We start from the raw sequence: 17,956 nt of genomic DNA, 5'->3' as shown, positions 1-17,956 counted from the left end.
CTCACAGTTTCTTTCACAGTTTTCACAGCTGTGTTTTGATGAAAAATATACTGTTTTCCCATATAGGTGCATTTTAAAGGCCCAGTGCAGTCAAAAACCTTGTATTATATATATATACACACTATAAGGTTGGAATAATACTGTGAAATTGTGAAAATTATGTTAATGCCATTTTAGTGTCAGAGGTGTTTGCAAAGTACCTGAAATTAAAACCTGTTTTGGTGGGATGGAGTTTTGTCCTTCCATGGTGACATCACCATGCTGTAAATTAGTTAATAGACCACTCCCAGACAGCCCTCGCAAAATTCTCGCTTCAGAAATTGCCCTTTGCTAAGAAGCTGTTGTTGTTTCTTTTTGACCATTTTAATGAAGTTACTTAATTGTTACCCAGAAATGATTTGATATTGAGATAAACAACAGCTGCATTGGACCTTTAAGAGTTGGGACTGATACAATATGATATGTTAAAACACCTTTGACTACCTTTGTAGGTAATACTTTACTAAATCTGTGTTTGTGTGGATTTGTGTGTGGGAGAAAGCAAGAGTGTCAGTTAGCAAAAGACAGTGTTTGATTTACAGTTTTAGCCTGCATGTCCAGCCCCTTAAGTGAAATGTTGAAGTAGAAAAACTGAATGTAAGTAATCTGAATGTCATCTTTGGACAAGACAATATATTAGTAGGTGGGGAGAAGAGGTTGTAGTATTATAACCGGTTGACAGGTATAAATGGGTTATATATGGGACTATCACTAAAATAACACTGTTATAGTCATGTTAACATTATGTTTGGAACATCATGTCCATAAGCATCATAATATCAGTCTGTGTCAGTCAAATAATGTTTCAGAAACATTGTTATAGCATTATCCATATGTAGAGCCACAAGCTTTTTCATCTTGCTGTTTAAACCATTTAAAACCATTACGATAATGTATGTCAGTCATTCCCATTACACAGGGGGAGTGATAAAGTTGTGTTTCAGTCTTAAATGTTAACTTAAGTGTTATATTGTCTTACTGCTATGTCAGTCTTAAATGCAACGTAAGCACCACATAGAAGTTCTTAACCATCACAGTATGTTGTCTGACAGTCTTAAACATTTACAGTGTTAAGATTCTGTTCTGCGTGTCATCACCGTTATGTTACATAGGGGTTGTGATTCAATGTTACAAAAAAAGTGTATAAACGTCAAGTGTGGAGACAATGTTGAGTGTCAGTCTTAAACCTAACGTAAGTTTAATTTAAGCATAGTGACAGTATATGTAGTTATGTGTGTTTTTAATGGTGCATACGTCTTAAACATGGTGATAATATTGTGTTAAAGTATAAGGGAGACCTGAGGGTTGTGATAACGATGTGTGAGTCATTAACACAGGTCTTTGATTTTAAAGCCTACGGAGGCTCCTCAGTTGGATGAGTCGGGGGTAAGATGCTCTTTCCCCAATCAGGGCCCTGCCTGTCTTCTCTGGGCTTGCATTGGTTTATGTTGGTCTTTATTTTATCGTCTTCAATCTATATAACCTTCTCTAGTCTTCTACATGGCCTTTTCTAGAACCTTGCCTTTTTAATTTATACAATTAAAAAGTTATGTTTTCATTTTGAGATTGGTTTGGTTTGGTTTCTTTACTGTTCTTTTTGGTTGTATTTTTTGTTTGAGTTTTTCTGCTCTTCATTTTCCTTTTTTGGTTTGGGGTTATTATTTTGAAAGAGAGTGTGTCTGTCGGTCACTCAAACGTGGCGGAGTGCATCCCCATGGTGAGGGCGGTTCTGTCCGCTCCTCCTCACGTTTGTATCGCTGCCACCGCTGCATGGTCTCTGCTGTGCCATGTGCCCTCTGTCTGCGGCAGTGACCCATGGATGACCCCATGGGGTTGGGATCATGACCTCTGCTATGACCTCTGACCTCTCTGGGGGGGTCAGTCCCACTGTGACTCTGCATGCAGTGACTCTGGACCGAGGGTGCCATGCTTGTGCTGATGTGTCCAGTCAAGTTATGGCAAGGTTTTCTTTCCTACAGCATGCACCCTGTCCCTCTCGTCCTCCCTGTAGGTCTGTCTGTACTGTAGCAGGGCTCCTGGCAAAACTTCACCACCAGCCTCTTAGATACAGTTACATAGCAGATACACTCCAGCTAAACTGCATATGGGAATACTCCTCCCACTCTGTCACTCTAAACTCCTCCCACAGAGTTTACCCCACCGCTGTTTCCCCAAGTTCTCGTCATCAGGGCTACAACAAATGTATGAAATGGTTGGTGGTCCCTGAGGAGATGGTTGGGAAACTCTGCCCTAGTAGATGCAACAAGTTCAGGATTCGTCTGGTTTGAACAGAAAGTGTCCATAACATGATACTTAGATTAATGTGAAATATAATGCAAACTTGATCAAAGATGAATCACAAGGATATGTCAAATCACCACCATCCCTCAAACAACCTTCAGAGATGTTAGTTGAGTAAAGATGCAATACATAATGAATCAGCTCATATATACAGTAGGGCAAAATTGTATTTAGTCAGCCACCAATTGTGCAAGTTCTCCCACTTAAAAAGATGAGAGAGGCCTGTAATTTTCATCATAGGTACACTTCAACTATGACAGACAAAATGAGAGAGAAAAAATCCAGAAAATCACATTGTAGGATTTTTTATGAATTTATTTGCAAGTTATGGTGGAAAATAAGTATTTGGTCAATAACAAAAGTTTATCTCAAAACTTTGTTATATACCCTTTGTTGGCAATGACAGAGGTCAAACGTTTTCTGTAAGTCTTCACAAGATTTTCACACACTGTTGCTGGTATTTTGGCCCATTCCTCCATGGAGATCTCCTCTAGAGCAGTGATGTTTTGGGGCTGTTGCTGGGCAACACAGACTTTCAACTCCCTCCAAAGATGTTCTATGGGGTTGAGATCTGGAGACTGGCTAGGCCACTCCAGGACCTTGAAATGCTTCTTATGATGCCACTCCTTCGTTGCCCGGGTGGTGTGTTTGGGATCATTGTCATGCTGAAAGACCCAGCCATGTTTCATCTTCAATGCCCTTGCTGATGGAAGGAGGTTTTCACTCAAAATCTCATGATACATGGCCCCATTCATTCTTTCCTTTACACGGATCAGTCGTCCTGGTCCCTTTGCAGAAAAACAGCCCCAAAGCATGATGTTTCTACCCCCATGCTTCACAGTAGGTATGGTGTTCTTTGGATGCAACTCAGCATTCTTTGTTCTCCAAACACGACGAGTTGAGTTTTTACCAAAAAGTTATATTTTGGTTTGATCTGACCATATGACATTCTCCCCATCTTCTTCTGGATCATCCAAATGCTCTCTAGCAAACTTCAGACGGGCCTGGACATGTACTGGCTTAAGCAGGGGGACACGTCTGGCACTGCAGGATTTGAGTCCCTGGCGGCGTAGTGTGTTACTGATGGTAGGCTTTGTTACTTTGGTCCCAGCTCTCTGCAGGTCATTCACTAGGTCCCCCCGCGTTGTGGTTCTGGGATTTTTGCTCACCGTTCTTGTGATCATTTTGACCCCACGGGGTGAGATCTTGCGTGGAGCCCCAGATCGAGGGAGATTATCAGTGGTCTTGTATATATATGCCATTTAGCAGACGCTTTTATCCAAAGCGACTTACAGTCATGTGTGCATACATTCTACGTATGAGTGGTCCCGGGAATCGAACCCACTACCCTGGTGTTACAAGCGCCATGCTCTACCAACTGAGCTACAGAAGGACCACATTTCCTAATAATTGCTCCCAAAGTTGATTTCTTCAAACCAAGCTGCTTACCTATTACAGATTCAGTCTTCCCAGCCTGGTGCAGGTCTACAATTGTGTTTCTGGTGTCCTTTGACAGCTCTTTGGTCTTGACCATAGTGGAGTTTGGAGTGTGACTGTTTGAGGTTGTGGACAGGTGTCTTTTATACTGATAACAAGTTCAAACAGGTGCCATTAATACAGGTAACGAGTGGAGGACAGAGGAGCCTCTTAAAGAAGAAGTTACAGGTCTGTGAGAGCCAGAAATCTTGCTTGTTTGTAGGTGACCAAATACTTGTTTTCCACCATAATTTGCAAATAAATTCATTAAAAATCCTACAATGAGATTTTCTGGATTTTTTTCTCATTTTGTCTGTCATAGTTGAAGTGTACCTATGATGAAAATTACAGGTCTCTCTCATCTTTTAAAGTGGGAGAACTTGCACAATTGGTGGCTGACTAAATACTTTTTTGCCCCACTGTATCTCACATCTCAGTCTCAGTAAAGGCCAATCACCTTTAGTATCAACATTTGATTTAGTATACATGCATGTAGTATTGAAGCACAGCCAGGTTCCCTGTGTACACAGGTTATTCCTTTTCATGGTTTTGAGTGTGAGTACCTTTTGAGCTCTACATACTGTATATTCTTTCTCCTACGAACCGGCCACCTTCCATTCTAGTCTGAGCGCAAACCCTCATGCTGGCTTTCTACAAACACACACACACTCCGATCCTCTGATGCTGCCTCCGTCTCCTACAGAACACGGAGGACAGTGCTCGCATCTCCATCACCTTCTTCCGACTGTTCCGAGTCATGCGATTGGTCAAGCTGCTGAGTAGAGGGGAGGGCATCCGCACCCTCCTGTGGACCTTCATCAAGTCCTTTCAGGTGAGTAGGCATCATCCACTCAGCTCATTTACCAGGCTATTAATGAATTGGATTATCTCTGGTCTCTTTCTTTCTGTCTCCTTCCCTCTCACTTTCTGTCTTCCTCTTTCTTTCTTTCATTCTTTCTCTCACTCTTTCATTCTAATTTTCCTTCTTTCATTCTCATTCTCCTTACCATTTATCTCATTCTTCTCGATCTCATTCTCGCTGTCTCTCACTCTGCCTCTTTCTCTCTCCCTCCAGGCTCTGCCCTATGTCGCCCTTCTGATCGCCATGCTCTTCTTCATATATGCTGTCATCGGCATGCAGGTGAGTCACTGAAACGGAGAAACTATTTGTTACTAAATCATTCTCCCCAAAATATCTTCTTCATCTCACAGTACAGCCTCACTAAACCTCTTCATAAAGAGTAGCAGTACCCCTGGGTCAGTCTCATTGTAACAGCCTCACTAAACCTCTTCATAAAGAGTAGCAGTACACCTGGGTCAGTCTCATAGTAACAGCCTCAGTAAACCTCTTTATAAAGAGTAGCAGTACACCTGGGTCAGTCTCACAGTAACAGCCTCACTAAACCTCTTCATAAAGAGTAGCAGTACCCCTGGGTCAGTCTCATTGTAACAGCCTCACTAAACCTCTTCATAAAGAGTAGCAGTACCCCTGGGTCAGTCTCATTGTAACAGCCTCACTAAACCTTTTCATAAAGAGTAGCAGTACCCCTGGGTCAGTCTCATTGTAACAGCCTCACTAAACCTCTTTATAAAGAGTAGCAGTACCCCTGGGTCAGTCTCACAGTAACAGCCTTACTTAACCTCTTTATAAAGAGTAGCAGTACACCTGGGTCAGTCTCATAGTAACAGCCTCAGTAAACCTCTTTATAAAGAGTAGCAGTACCCCTGGGTCAGTCTCACAGTAACAGCCTTACTTAACCTCTTTATAAAGAGTAGCAGTACACCTGGGTCAGTCTCATAGTAACAGCCTCAGTAAACCTCTTTATAAAGAGTAGCAGTACCCCTGGGTCAGTCTCACAGTAACAGCCTTACTTAACCTCTTTATAAAGAGTAGCAGTACCCCTGGGTCAGTCTCATAGTAACAGCCTTACTTAACCTGTTTATAAAGAGTAGCAGTACACCTGGGTCAGTCTCATAGTAACAGCCTCAGTAAACCTCTTTATAAAGAGTAGCAGTACCCCTGGGTCAGTCTCACAGTAACAGCCTTACTTAACCTCTTTATAAAGAGTAGCAGTACACCTGGGTCAGTCTCACAGTAACAGCCTCAGTAAACCTCTTTATAAAGAGTAGCAGTACCCCTGGGTCAGTCTCACAGTAACAGCCTTACTTAACCTCTTTATAAAGAGTAGCAGTACACCTGGGTCAGTCTCACAGTAACAGCCTTACTTAACCTCTTTATGAAGAGTAGCAGTACACCTGGGTCAGTCTCACAGTAACAGCCTTACTTAATCTCTTTATAAAGAGTAGCAGTACCCCTGGGTCAGTCTCACAGTAACAGCCTTACTTAACCTCTTTATAAAGAGTAGCAGTACACCTGGGTCAGTCTCATAGTAACAGCCTTACTTAACCTCTTTATAAAGAGTAGCAGTACACCTGGGTCAGTCTCACAGTAACAGCCTTACTTAACCTCTTTATAAAGAGTAGCAGTACACCTGGGTCAGTCTCATAGTAACAGCCTCAGTAAACCTCTTTATAAAGAGTAGCAGTACCCCTGGGTCAGTCTCACAGTAACAGCCTTACTTAACCTCTTTATAAAGAGTAGCTGTACACCTGGGTCAGTCTCATAGTAACAGCCTTACTTAACCTCTTTATAAAGAGTAGCAGTACACCTGGGTCAGTCTCACAGTAACAGCCTATTTAACCTCTTTATAAAGAGTAGCAGTACACCTGGGTCAGTCTCACAGTAACAGCCTTACTTAACCTCTTTATAAAGAGTAGCAGTACCCCTGGGTCAGTCTCACAGTAACAGCCTTACTTAACCTCTTTATAAAGAGTAGCAGTACCCCTGGGTCAGTCTCACAGTAACAGCCTTACTTAACCTCTTTATAAAGAGTAGCAGTACACCTGGGTCAGTCTCATAGTAACAGCCTTACTTAACCTCTTTATAAAGAGTAGCAGTACCCCTGGGTCAGTCTCACAGTAACAGCCTTACTTAACCTCTTTATAAAGAGTAGCAGTACACCTGGGTCAGTCTCACAGTAACAGCCTTACTTAACCTCTTTATAAAGAGTAGCAGTACACCTGGGTCAGTCTCATAGTAACAGCCTCAGTAAACCTCTTTATAAAGAGTAGCAGTACCCCTGGGTCAGTCTCACAGTAACAGCCTTACTTAACCTCTTTATAGAGAGTAGCAGTACCCCTGGGTCAGTCTCACAGTAACAGCCTTACTTAACCTCTTTATAAAGAGTAGCAGTACACCTGGGTCAGTCTCACAGTAACAGCCTTACTTAACCTCTTTATAGAGAGTAGCAGTACCCCTGGGTCAGTCTCACAGTAACAGCCTTACTTAGCCTGTTTATAAAGAGTAGCAGTACCCCTGGGTCAGTCTCACAGTAACAGCCTTACTTAATCTCTTTATAAAGAGTAGCAGTACACCTGGGTCAGTCTCATAGTAACAGCCTTACTTAACCTCTTTATAAAGAGTAGCAGTACACCCGGGTCAGTCTCACAGTAACAGCCTTACTTAACCTCTTTATAAAGAGTAGCAGTACCCCTGGGTCAGTCTCACAGTAACAGCCTTACTTAACCTCTTTATAAAGAGTAGCAGTACCCCTGGGTCAGTCTCACAGTAACAGCCTTACTTAGCCTGTTTATAAAGAGTAGCAGTACACCTGGGTCAGTCTCATAGTAACAGCCTCAGTAAACCTCTTTATAAAGAGTAGCAGTACCCCTGGGTCAGTCTCACAGTAACAGCCTTACTTAACCTCTTTATAAAGAGTAGCAGTACCCCTGGGTCAGTCTCACAGTAACAGCCTTACTTAACCTCTTTATAAAGAGTAGCAGTACCCCTGGGTCAGTCTCACAGTAACAGCCTTACTTAACCTCTTTATAAAGAGTAGCAGTACCCCTGGGTCAGTCTCACAGTAACAGCCTTACTTAGCCTGTTTATAAAGAGTAGCAGTACACCTGGGTCAGTCTCACAGTAACAGCCTTACTTAACCTCTTTATAAAGAGTAGCAGTACCCCTGGGTCAGTCTCACAGTAACAGCCTTACTTAACCTCTTTATAAAGAGTAGCAGTACCCCTGGGTCAGTCTCACAGTAACAGCCTTACTTAGCCTGTTTATAAAGAGTAGCAGTACACCTGGGTCAGTCTCATAGTAACAGCCTCAGTAAACCTCTTTATAAAGAGTAGCAGTACCCCTGGGTCAGTCTCACAGTAACAGCCTTACTTAACCTCTTTATAAAGAGTAGCAGTACCCCTGGGTCAGTCTCACAGTAACAGCCTTACTTAACCTCTTTATAAAGAGTAGCAGTACCCCTGGGTCAGTCTCACAGTAACAGCCTTACTTAGCCTGTTTATAAAGAGTAGCAGTACACCTGGGTCAGTCTCATAGTAACAGCCTCAGTAAACCTCTTTATAAAGAGTAGCAGTACCCCTGGGTCAGTCTCACAGTAACAGCCTTACTTAACCTCTTTATAAAGAGTAGCAGTACCCCTGGGTCAGTCTCACAGTAACAGCCTTACTTAACCTCTTTATAAAGAGTAGCAGTACCCCTGGGTCAGTCTCACAGTAACAGCCTTACTTAACCTCTTTATAAAGAGTAGCAGTACCCCTGGGTCAGTCTCACAGTAACAGCCTTACTTAACCTCTTTATAAAGAGTAGCAGTACCCCTGGGTCAGTCTCACAGTAACAGCCTTACTTAACCTCTTTATAAAGAGTAGCAGTACACCTGGGTCAGTCTCACAGTAACAGCCTTACTTAACCTCTTTATAAAGAGTAGCAGTACACCTGGGTCAGTCTCACAGTAACAGCCTTAGTAAACCTCTTTATAAAGAGTAGCAGTACACCTGGGTCAGTCTCACAGTAACAGCCTTACTTAACCTCTTTATAAAGAGTAGCAGTACACCTGGGCCAGTCTCACAGTAACAGCCTTACTTAACCTCTTTATAAAGAGTAGCAGTACCCCTGGGTCAGTCTCACAGTAACAGCCTTACTTAGCCTGTTTATAAAGAGTTGCAGTACCCCTGGGTCAGTCTCACAGTAACAGCCTTACTTAGCCTGTTTATAAAGAGTAGCAGTACCCCTGGGTCAGTCTCACAGTAACAGCCTTACTTAACCTCTTTATAAAGAGTAGCAGTACACCTGGGTCAGTCTCACAGTAACAGCCTTACTTAACCTCTTTATAAAGAGTAGCAGTACACCTGGGTCAGTCTCACAGTAACAGCCTTACTTAATCTCTTTGTAAAGAGTAGCAGTACCCCTGGGTCAGTCTCACAGTAACAGCCTTACTTAACCTCTTTATAAAGAGTAGCAGTACCCCTGGGTCAGTCTCACAGTAACAGCCTTACTTAACCTCTTTATAAAGAGTAGCAGTACACCTGGGTCAGTCTCACAGTAACAGCCTTACTTAACCTCTTTATAAAGAGTAGCAGTACCCCTGGGTCAGTCTCACAGTAACAGCCTTACTTAACCTCTTTATAAAGAGTAGCAGTACCCCTGGGTCAGTCTCACAGTAACAGCCTTACTTAACCTCTTTATAGAGAGTAGCAGTACCTCTGGGTCAGTCTCACAGTAACAGCCGTACTTAACTTCTTTATAAAGAGTAGCAGTACCCCTGGGTCAGTCTCACAGTAACAGCCTTACTTAGCCTGTTTATAAAGAGTAGCAGTACACCTGGGTCAGTCTCATAGTAACAGCCTCAGTAAACCTCTTTATAAAGTGTAGCAGTACCCCTGGGTCAGTCTCACAGTAACAGCCTTACTTAACCTCTTTATAAAGAGTAGCAGTACCCCTGGGTCAGTCTCACAGTAACAGCCTTACTTAGCCTGTTTATAAAGAGTAGAAGTACACCTGGGTCAGTCTCATAGTAACAGCCTCAGTAAACCTCTTTATAAAGAGTAGCAGTACCCCTGGGTCAGTCTCACAGTAACAGCCTTACTTAACCTCTTTATAAAGAGTAGCTGTACACCTGGGTCAGTCTCATAGTAACAGCCTTACTTAGCCTGTTTATAAAGAGTAGCAGTACCCCTGGGTCAGTCTCATAGTAACAGCCTTACTTAACCTCTTTATAAAGAGTAGCAGTACCCCTGGGTCAGTCTCACAGTAACAGCCTTACTTAACCTCTTTATAAAGAGTAGCAGTACCCCTGGGTCAGTCTCACAGTAACAGCCTTACTTAACCTCTTTATAAAGAGTAGCAGTACACCTGGGTCAGTCTCACAGTAACAGCCTTACTTAACCTCTTTATAAAGAGTAGCAGTACACCTGGGTCAGTCTCACAGTAACAGCCTTACTTAACCTCTTTATAAAGAGTAGCAGTACACCTGGGTCAGTCTCACAGTAACAGCCTTACTTAACCTCTTTATAAAGAGTAGCAGTACCCCTGGGTCAGTCTCACAGTAACAGCCTTAGTAAACCTCTTTATAAAGAGTAGCAGTACACCTGGGTCAGTCTCACAGTAACAGCCTTACTTAACCTCTTTATAAAGAGTAGCAGTACACCTGGGTCAGTCTCACAGTAACAGCCTTACTTAACCTCTTTATAAAGAGTAGCAGTACACCTGGGTCAGTCTCATAGTAACAGCCTTACTTAACCTCTTTATAAAGAGTAGCAGTACCCCTGGGTCAGTCTCACAGTAACAGCCTTACTTAACCTCTTTATAAAGAGTAGCAGTACACCTGGGTCAGTCTCATAGTAACAGCCTTACTTAACCTCTTTATAAAGAGTAGCAGTACACCTGGGTCAGTCTCACAGTAACAGCCTTACTTAACCTCTTTATAAAGAGTAGCAGTACACCTGGGTCAGTCTCATAGTAACAGCCTTACTTAACCTCTTTATAAAGAGTAGCAGTACCCCTGGGTCAGTCTCACAGTAACAGCCTTAGTAAACCTCTTTATAAAGAGTAGCAGTACACCTGGGTCAGTCTCACAGTAACAGCCTTACTTAACCTCTTTATAAAGAGTAGCAGTACACCTGGGTCAGTCTCACAGTAACAGCCTTACTTAACCTCTTTATAAAGAGTAGCAGTACACCTGGGTCAGTCTCATAGTAACAGCCTTACTTAACCTCTTTATAAAGAGTAGCAGTACCCCTGGGTCAGTCTCACAGTAACAGCCTTACTTAACCTCTTTATAAAGAGTAGCAGTACACCTGGGTCAGTCTCACAGTAACAGCCTTACTTAACCTCTTTATAAAGAGTAGCAGTACACCTGGGTCAGTCTCACAGTAACAGCCTTACTTAACCTCTTTATAAAGAGTAGCAGTACACCTGGGTCAGTCTCACAGTAACAGCCTTACTTAACCTCTTTATAAAGAGTAGCAGTACACCTGGGTCAGTCTCATAGTAACAGCCTTACTTAACCTCTTTATAAAGAGTAGCAGTACCCCTGGGTCAGTCTCACAGTAACAGCCTTACTTAACCTCTTTATAAAGAGTAGCAGTACACCTGGGTCAGTCTCACAGTAACAGCCTTACTTAACCTCTTTATAAAGAGTAGCAGTACACCTGGGTCAGTCTCACAGTAACAGCCTTACTTAACCTCTTTATAAAGAGTAGCAGTACACCTGGGTCAGTCTCACAGTAACAGCCTTACTTAACCTCTTTATAAAGAGTAGCAGTACCCCTGGGTCAGTCTCACAGTAACAGCCTTACTTAACCTCTTTATAAAGAGTAGCAGTACACCTGGGTCAGTCTCACAGTAACAGCCTTACTTAACCTCTTTATAAAGAGTAGCAGTACACCTGGGTCAGTCTCACAGTAACAGCCTTACTTAACCTCTTTATAAAGAGTAGCAGTACACCTGGGTCAGTCTCACAGTAACAGCCTTACTTAACCTCTTTATAAAGAGTAGCAGTACACCTGGGTCAGTCTCACAGTAACAGCCTTACTTAACCTCTTTATAAAGAGTAGCAGTACACCTGGGTCAGTCTCACAGTAACAGCCTTACTTAACCTCTTTATAAAGAGTAGCAGTACACCTGGGTCAGTCTCACAGTAACAGCCTTACTTAACCTCTTTATAAAGAGTAGCAGTACACCTGGGTCAGTCTCACAGTAACAGCCTTACTTAACCTCTTTATAAAGAGTAGCAGTACACCTGGGTCAGTCTCACAGTAACAGCCTTACTTAACCTCTTTATAAAGAGTAGCAGTACACCTGGGTCAGTCTCACAGTAACAGCCTTACTTAACCTCTTTATAAAGAGTAGCAGTACACCTGGGTCAGTCTCACAGTAACAGCCTTACTTAACCTCTTTATAAAGAGTAGCAGTACACCTGGGTCAGTCTCATAGTAACAGCCTTACTTAACCTCTTTATAAAGAGTAGCAGTACACCTGGGTCAGTCTCACAGTAACAGCCTTACTTAACCTCTTTATAAAGAGTAGCAGTACCCCTGGGTCAGTCTCACAGTAACAGCCTTACTTAACCTCTTTATAAAGAGTAGCAGTACACCTGGGTCAGTCTCACAGTAACAGCCTTACTTAACCTCTTTATAAAGAGTAGCAGTACCCTGGGTCAGTCTCATAGTAACAGCCTTACTTAACCTCTTTATAAAGAGTAGCAGTACCCCTGGGTCAGTCTCACAGTAACAGCCTTACTTAACCTCTTTATAAAGAGTAGCAGTACCCTGGGTCAGTCTCACAGTAACAGCCTTACTTAACCTCTTTATAAAGAGTAGCAGTACACCTGGGTCAGTCTCACAGTAACAGCCTTACTTAACCTCTTTATAAAGAGTAGCAGTACACCTGGGTCAGTCTCACAGTAACAGCCTTACTTAACCTCTTTATAAAGAGTAGCAGTACACCTGGGTCAGTCTCACAGTAACAGCCTTACTTAACCTCTTTATAAAGAGTAGCAGTACACCTGGGTCAGTCTCACAGTAACAGCCTTACTTAACCTCTTTATAAAGAGTAGCAGTACACCTGGGTCAGTCTCACAGTAACAGCCTTACTTAACCTCTTTATAAAGAGTAGCAGTACACCTGGGTCAGTCTCACAGTAACAGCCTTACTTAACCTCTTTATAAAGAGTAGCAGTACACCTGGGTCAGTCTCACAGTAACAGCCTTACTTAACCTCTTTATAAAGAGTAGCAGTACACCTGGGTCAGTCTCACAGTAACAGCCTTACTTAACCTCTTTATAAAGAGTAGCAGTACACCTGGGTCAGTCTCATAGTAACAGCCTTACTTAACCTCTTTATAAAGAGTAGCAGTACCCCTGGGTCAGTCTCACAGTAACAGCCTTACTTAACCTCTTTATAAAGAGTAGCAGTACACCTGGGTCAGTCTCACAGTAACAGCCTTACTTAACCTCTTTATAAAGAGTAGCAGTACACCTGGGTCAGTCTCACAGTAACAGCCTTAGTAAACCTCTTTATAAAGAGTAGCAGTACACCTGGGTCAGTCTCACAGTAACAGCCTTACTTAACCTCTTTATAAAGAGTAGCAGTACACCTGGGTCAGTCTCACAGTAACAGCCTTACTAAACCTCTTTATAAAGAGTAGCAGTACACCTGGGTCAGTCTCACAGTAACAGCCTTACTTAACCTCTTTATAAAGAGTAGCAGTACACCTGGGTCAGTCTCACAGTAACAGCCTTACTTAACCTCTTTATAAAGAGTAGCAGTACACCTGGGTCAGTCTCACAGTAACAGCCTTACTTAACCTCTTTATAAAGAGTAGCAGTACACCTGGGTCAGTCTCACAGTAACAGCCTTACTTAACCTCTTTATAAAGAGTAGCAGTACACCTGGGTCAGTCTCACAGTAACAGCCTTACTTAACCTCTTTATAAAAAGCAGTACACCTGGGTCAGTAGTAACAGCCTTACTTAACCTCTTTATGTAGCAGTACACCTGGGTCAGTCTCACAGTAACAGCCTTAGTTAACCTCTTTATAAAGAGTAGCAGTACACCTGGGTCAGTCTCACAGTAACAGCCTTACTTAACCTCTTTATAAAGAGTAGCAGTACACCTGGGTCAGTCTCACAGTAACAGCCTTAGTAAACCTCTTTATAAAGAGTAGCAGTACACCTGGGTCAGTCTCACAGTAACAGCCTTACTTAACCTCTTTATTATCAACAGTAACAGTAGTAAACCTCTTTATAAAGAGTAGCAGTACACCTGGGTCAGTCTCACAGTAACAGCCAGTAAACCTCTTTATAAAGAGTAGCAGTAACCTGGGTCAGTCTTTAGTAACAGAGTAAACCTCTTTATAAAGAGTAGCAGTACACCTGGGTCAGTCTCATAGTAACAGCCTTACTTAACCTCTTTATAAAGAGTAGCAGTACACCTGGGTCAGTCTCACAGTAACAGCCTTACTTAACCTCTTTATAAAGAGTAGCAGTACACCTGGGTCAGTCTCATAGTAACAGCCTTACTTAACCTCTTTATAAAGAGTAGCAGTACACCTGGGTCAGTCTCACAGTAACAGCCTTACTTAACCTCTTTATAAAGAGTAGCAGTACACCTGGGTCAGTCTCATAGTAACAGCCTTACTTAACCTCTTTATAAAGAGTAGCAGTACACCTGGGTCAGTCTCACAGTAACAGCCTTACTTAACCTCTTTATAAAGAGTAGCAGTACACCTGGGTCAGTCTCACAGTAACAGCCTTACTTAACCTCTTTATAAAGAGTAGCAGTACACCTGGGTCAGTCTCACAGTAACAGCCTTAGTAAACCTCTTTATAAAGAGTAGCAGTACACCTGGGTCAGTCTCACAGTAACAGCCTTAGTAAACCTCTTTATAAAGAGTAGCAGTACACCTGGGTCAAGTAACAGCCTTACTTAACCTCTTTATAAAGAGTAGCAGTACACCTGGGTCAGTCTCACAGTAACAGCCTTAGTAAACCTCTTTATAAAGAGTAGCAGTACACCTGGGTCAGTCTCACAGTAACAGCCTTAGTAAACCTCTTTATAAAGAGTAGCAGTACACCTGGGTCAGTCTCACAGTAACAGCCTTAGTAAACCTCTTTATAAAGAGTAGCAGTACACCTGGGTCAGTCTCATAGTAACAGCCTTACTTAACCTCTTTATAAAGAGTAGCAGTACACCTGGGTCAGTCTCACAGTAACAGCCTTACTTAACCTCTTTATAAAGAGTAGCAGTACACCTGGGTCAGTCTCATAGTAACAGCCTTACTTAACCTCTTTATAAAGAGTAGCAGTACACCTGGGTCAGTCTCACAGTAACAGCCTTACTTAACCTCTTTATAAAGAGTAGCAGTACACCTGGGTCAGTCTCACAGTAACAGCCTTACTTAACCTCTTTATAAAGAGTAGCAGTACACCTGGGTCAGTCTCACAGTAACAGCCTTACTTAACCTCTTTATAAAGAGTTGTAAAATAGTTTTTGATTGCATAAGCTAATGAACACAACCCTGTTCTTCACACAGTATGTAAACTGACCCTTGTTTATCTATACTGTTTGTTTCAGGTGTTCGGGAAGGTAGCCATGGTGGACGGCACCCACATCAACAGGAACAACAACTTTCAGACCTTCCCTCAGGCCGTGCTGTTGCTCTTTAGGTCTGTAGGGGTCAGGGGGTCAGCATGAGGGGTCACAGGGGCAGAGTTCACCCAGACAATGTAGCATTGAAGCGCAAGACTAAACTTCTTTGCTATTTCGGTCCCGTAGCTACCACGTTGTAAGAGCATGAAGCGAACCCATGCACATGCACAGATACTACGTGTGACTGTCTGAGAGCGAAGTCATACTTCTTCCTCATCGCAAATTCTGCATTGCTGCTCGTGCAACGTCATTCCTCTAAAGTTACCTTTAACAACGTTTTGACCAACGTTTTGACCCTTAAAGGGATAGTTCGGGAATTTAGCAATGAAGTCCAGCATAAAGGAAGTTATGCTAGCTGTATCCAAAGACAGTCTTTGTGCTAAGCTAGTTAGCATTGGCTTGCGAAACTATCTCAAATTTCATAAAAATTGTATCCACAAGTTCATCCGACTCTGGGGAAGTAGATAAAGGGCCTCATTGCCAAAATCCCAAACTATCCCTAAAAGTCTTCATCAGGAGATGTGGTTGTGAAAAGATTATGGTAATGCTGACTAGGCTATCTTATGAGTGATGTTTTTGTCTCAGGTGTACCACAGGCGAGGTAAGGAGATATGTTGATGACATATGGTTGTGAAGGTTGTGCAAAGGTTATGCTGAGGTATCTTGACAAGTCATGTCTTGGTCTCAGGTGTGCCACGGGGGAGGCGTGGCAGGAGATCATGTTGGCGTGTGTGTCTGGAAAGCTGTGTGACCCAGAGTCCGACTACAACCCTGGAGAGGAGATGACCTGTGGAGCCAGCTTCGCCTACATCTACTTTATCAGCTTCTACATGCTCTGTGCCTTCCTGGTGCATAAATACACTTAGATACACACCATTCTGTACATTCTGTACATACTTATACACTAGGCTTGCGCTGTATACCGTATATACCGTATACCGGGGTATTTGGAAACAGCCATGGGATAGTTTTTCAATATCGTCAAAACTATTTAACAGTAAATGTGAATATTTGTAGCTACATTTAAAGTTAATACCTGCAGTCAAATTGTGAAATACGTTAGGAGCTAAAGCAGATTGCGTGCCTCATTTCATCTGTCATGTTATTTTACATTATGAAGGTTACCGTAGTTCTCCAGAACAGTTGAGCCAGTCACGTGTTTGTAAATAGCACGACGGGAGAAAGAGAGCTGCTGAGTCCATAGCGTGCTATATCTAGCGGTGAGTCTCAGGTGTGTGGTGCACATGAGATAATGAAGTTACAGTTGTATGCAATTCACTACTAAATGTTTGCCATCAGATATCTTATAATGGCTTTCTACCAGGAGTCGAAGAGCTCTGGATGAGTTATCTTTACAGCTGCCATTTGTTCCCTGTGCTTCCTACGAGCATTTCTCTGCTCCATATACACATGCTGCTCTTTCTTCAGAAAAGCATGCATCGCAGCTTTGTTCATTTGCACAATTTCTCATTCACTTTTGCTTGTAAATGTCCACACTCACCGAAAATAATATTTGGTTATGCTTGCATAACTTTATGAGCTTAATTTTCCTATCTTTGCAATGTTTGTTTTCACTCATTAGCATTTAGCTAACAGCGTCTATGTGATTTCATTATTAGTTTGTGCTTATTTTGATAGTGTTCTGGTAATAGAGGCCCAATGGGCCCGTCTTGCATTTTTAGCACCCCCTTCGTTCTATGCCGGTAATACCATAAATCATGGGATGAGAGAAGGTTGGTATGAAGATATGAAAATCTGGAAAAAGCCCAAGCCTATTATACACTCAGCAGACACACACTGAAGCACATACACACCAGCATACAGGCATACACTATAAATTCTCACAAATACGCTCACACAGATACAGGCCTATATTCCCACAATAACTGTAGCCTGTTCTGTTCTTCTATTCTAGATTATCAATTTGTTTGTGGCTGTCATCATGGACAACTTTGACTATCTGACTCGTGATTGGTCGATCCTGGGTCCTCACCACTTGGACGAGTTTAAGAGGATCTGGTCTGAGTATGACCCAGAGGCCAAGTAAGTGTGTTTTGTGTGTCTATTTAGTGCAAATATTTGGTTGTATTAACCTGTGTGAGATTATGTTTGAGATTAATTTCTGTCTGTTCTGTTGCAATAGTCTCTGAGTGTATGGTTATATCTTGCTCTCTCTCTCTCTCTGACACAGGGGCAGGATTAAACATCTGGACGTGGTCACTCTGCTCCGACGAATTCAGCCTCCTTTGGGCTTCGGCAAACTCTGTCCTCATAGAGTGGCCTGCAAGGTACACCATCTCTCTGGTCTCTCTCTCTCTCTCTCTCTCTCTCTCTCTCTTTCTCATTTTCTCTGCTATGATATCCCTCTCTCTCGCTCTCTATTTTTCTCCCTCACTCTCGCTTGTAACTCTCTGTTTCTCTCTCTCTCAAATGTATCTGGCATATGTTGATACCTATAAACAGCATGTAAGTAACTCTCCTTTTTCCTTCTCTCAGAGACTGGTGGCCATGAACATGCCTCTAAACAGCGACGGCACCGTGATGTTCAATGCTACCCTATTTGCATTAGTACGCACAGCCCTGAAGATCAAAACTGATGGTAGGAGACACACACACATACCACATCACCACAACAG

At 42.5% G+C, this 17,956-nt stretch overlaps 1 pseudogene; it reads left to right on the top strand.

Annotated features, from left to right (window-relative positions):
* LOC118375447 (voltage-dependent L-type calcium channel subunit alpha-1D-like) overlaps positions 1-17,956 on the top strand; it is a 162,288-nt pseudogene that overhangs the window by 118,884 nt on the left and 25,448 nt on the right.

Source organism: Oncorhynchus keta, chromosome 21 (genome assembly GCF_023373465.1).
Source record: "Oncorhynchus keta strain PuntledgeMale-10-30-2019 chromosome 21, Oket_V2, whole genome shotgun sequence".
Taxonomy (NCBI): domain Eukaryota; kingdom Metazoa; phylum Chordata; class Actinopteri; order Salmoniformes; family Salmonidae; genus Oncorhynchus; species Oncorhynchus keta.
Note: the sequence above shows the minus strand (reverse complement) of the source record. Positions and strands in the feature narration are given on the sequence as shown.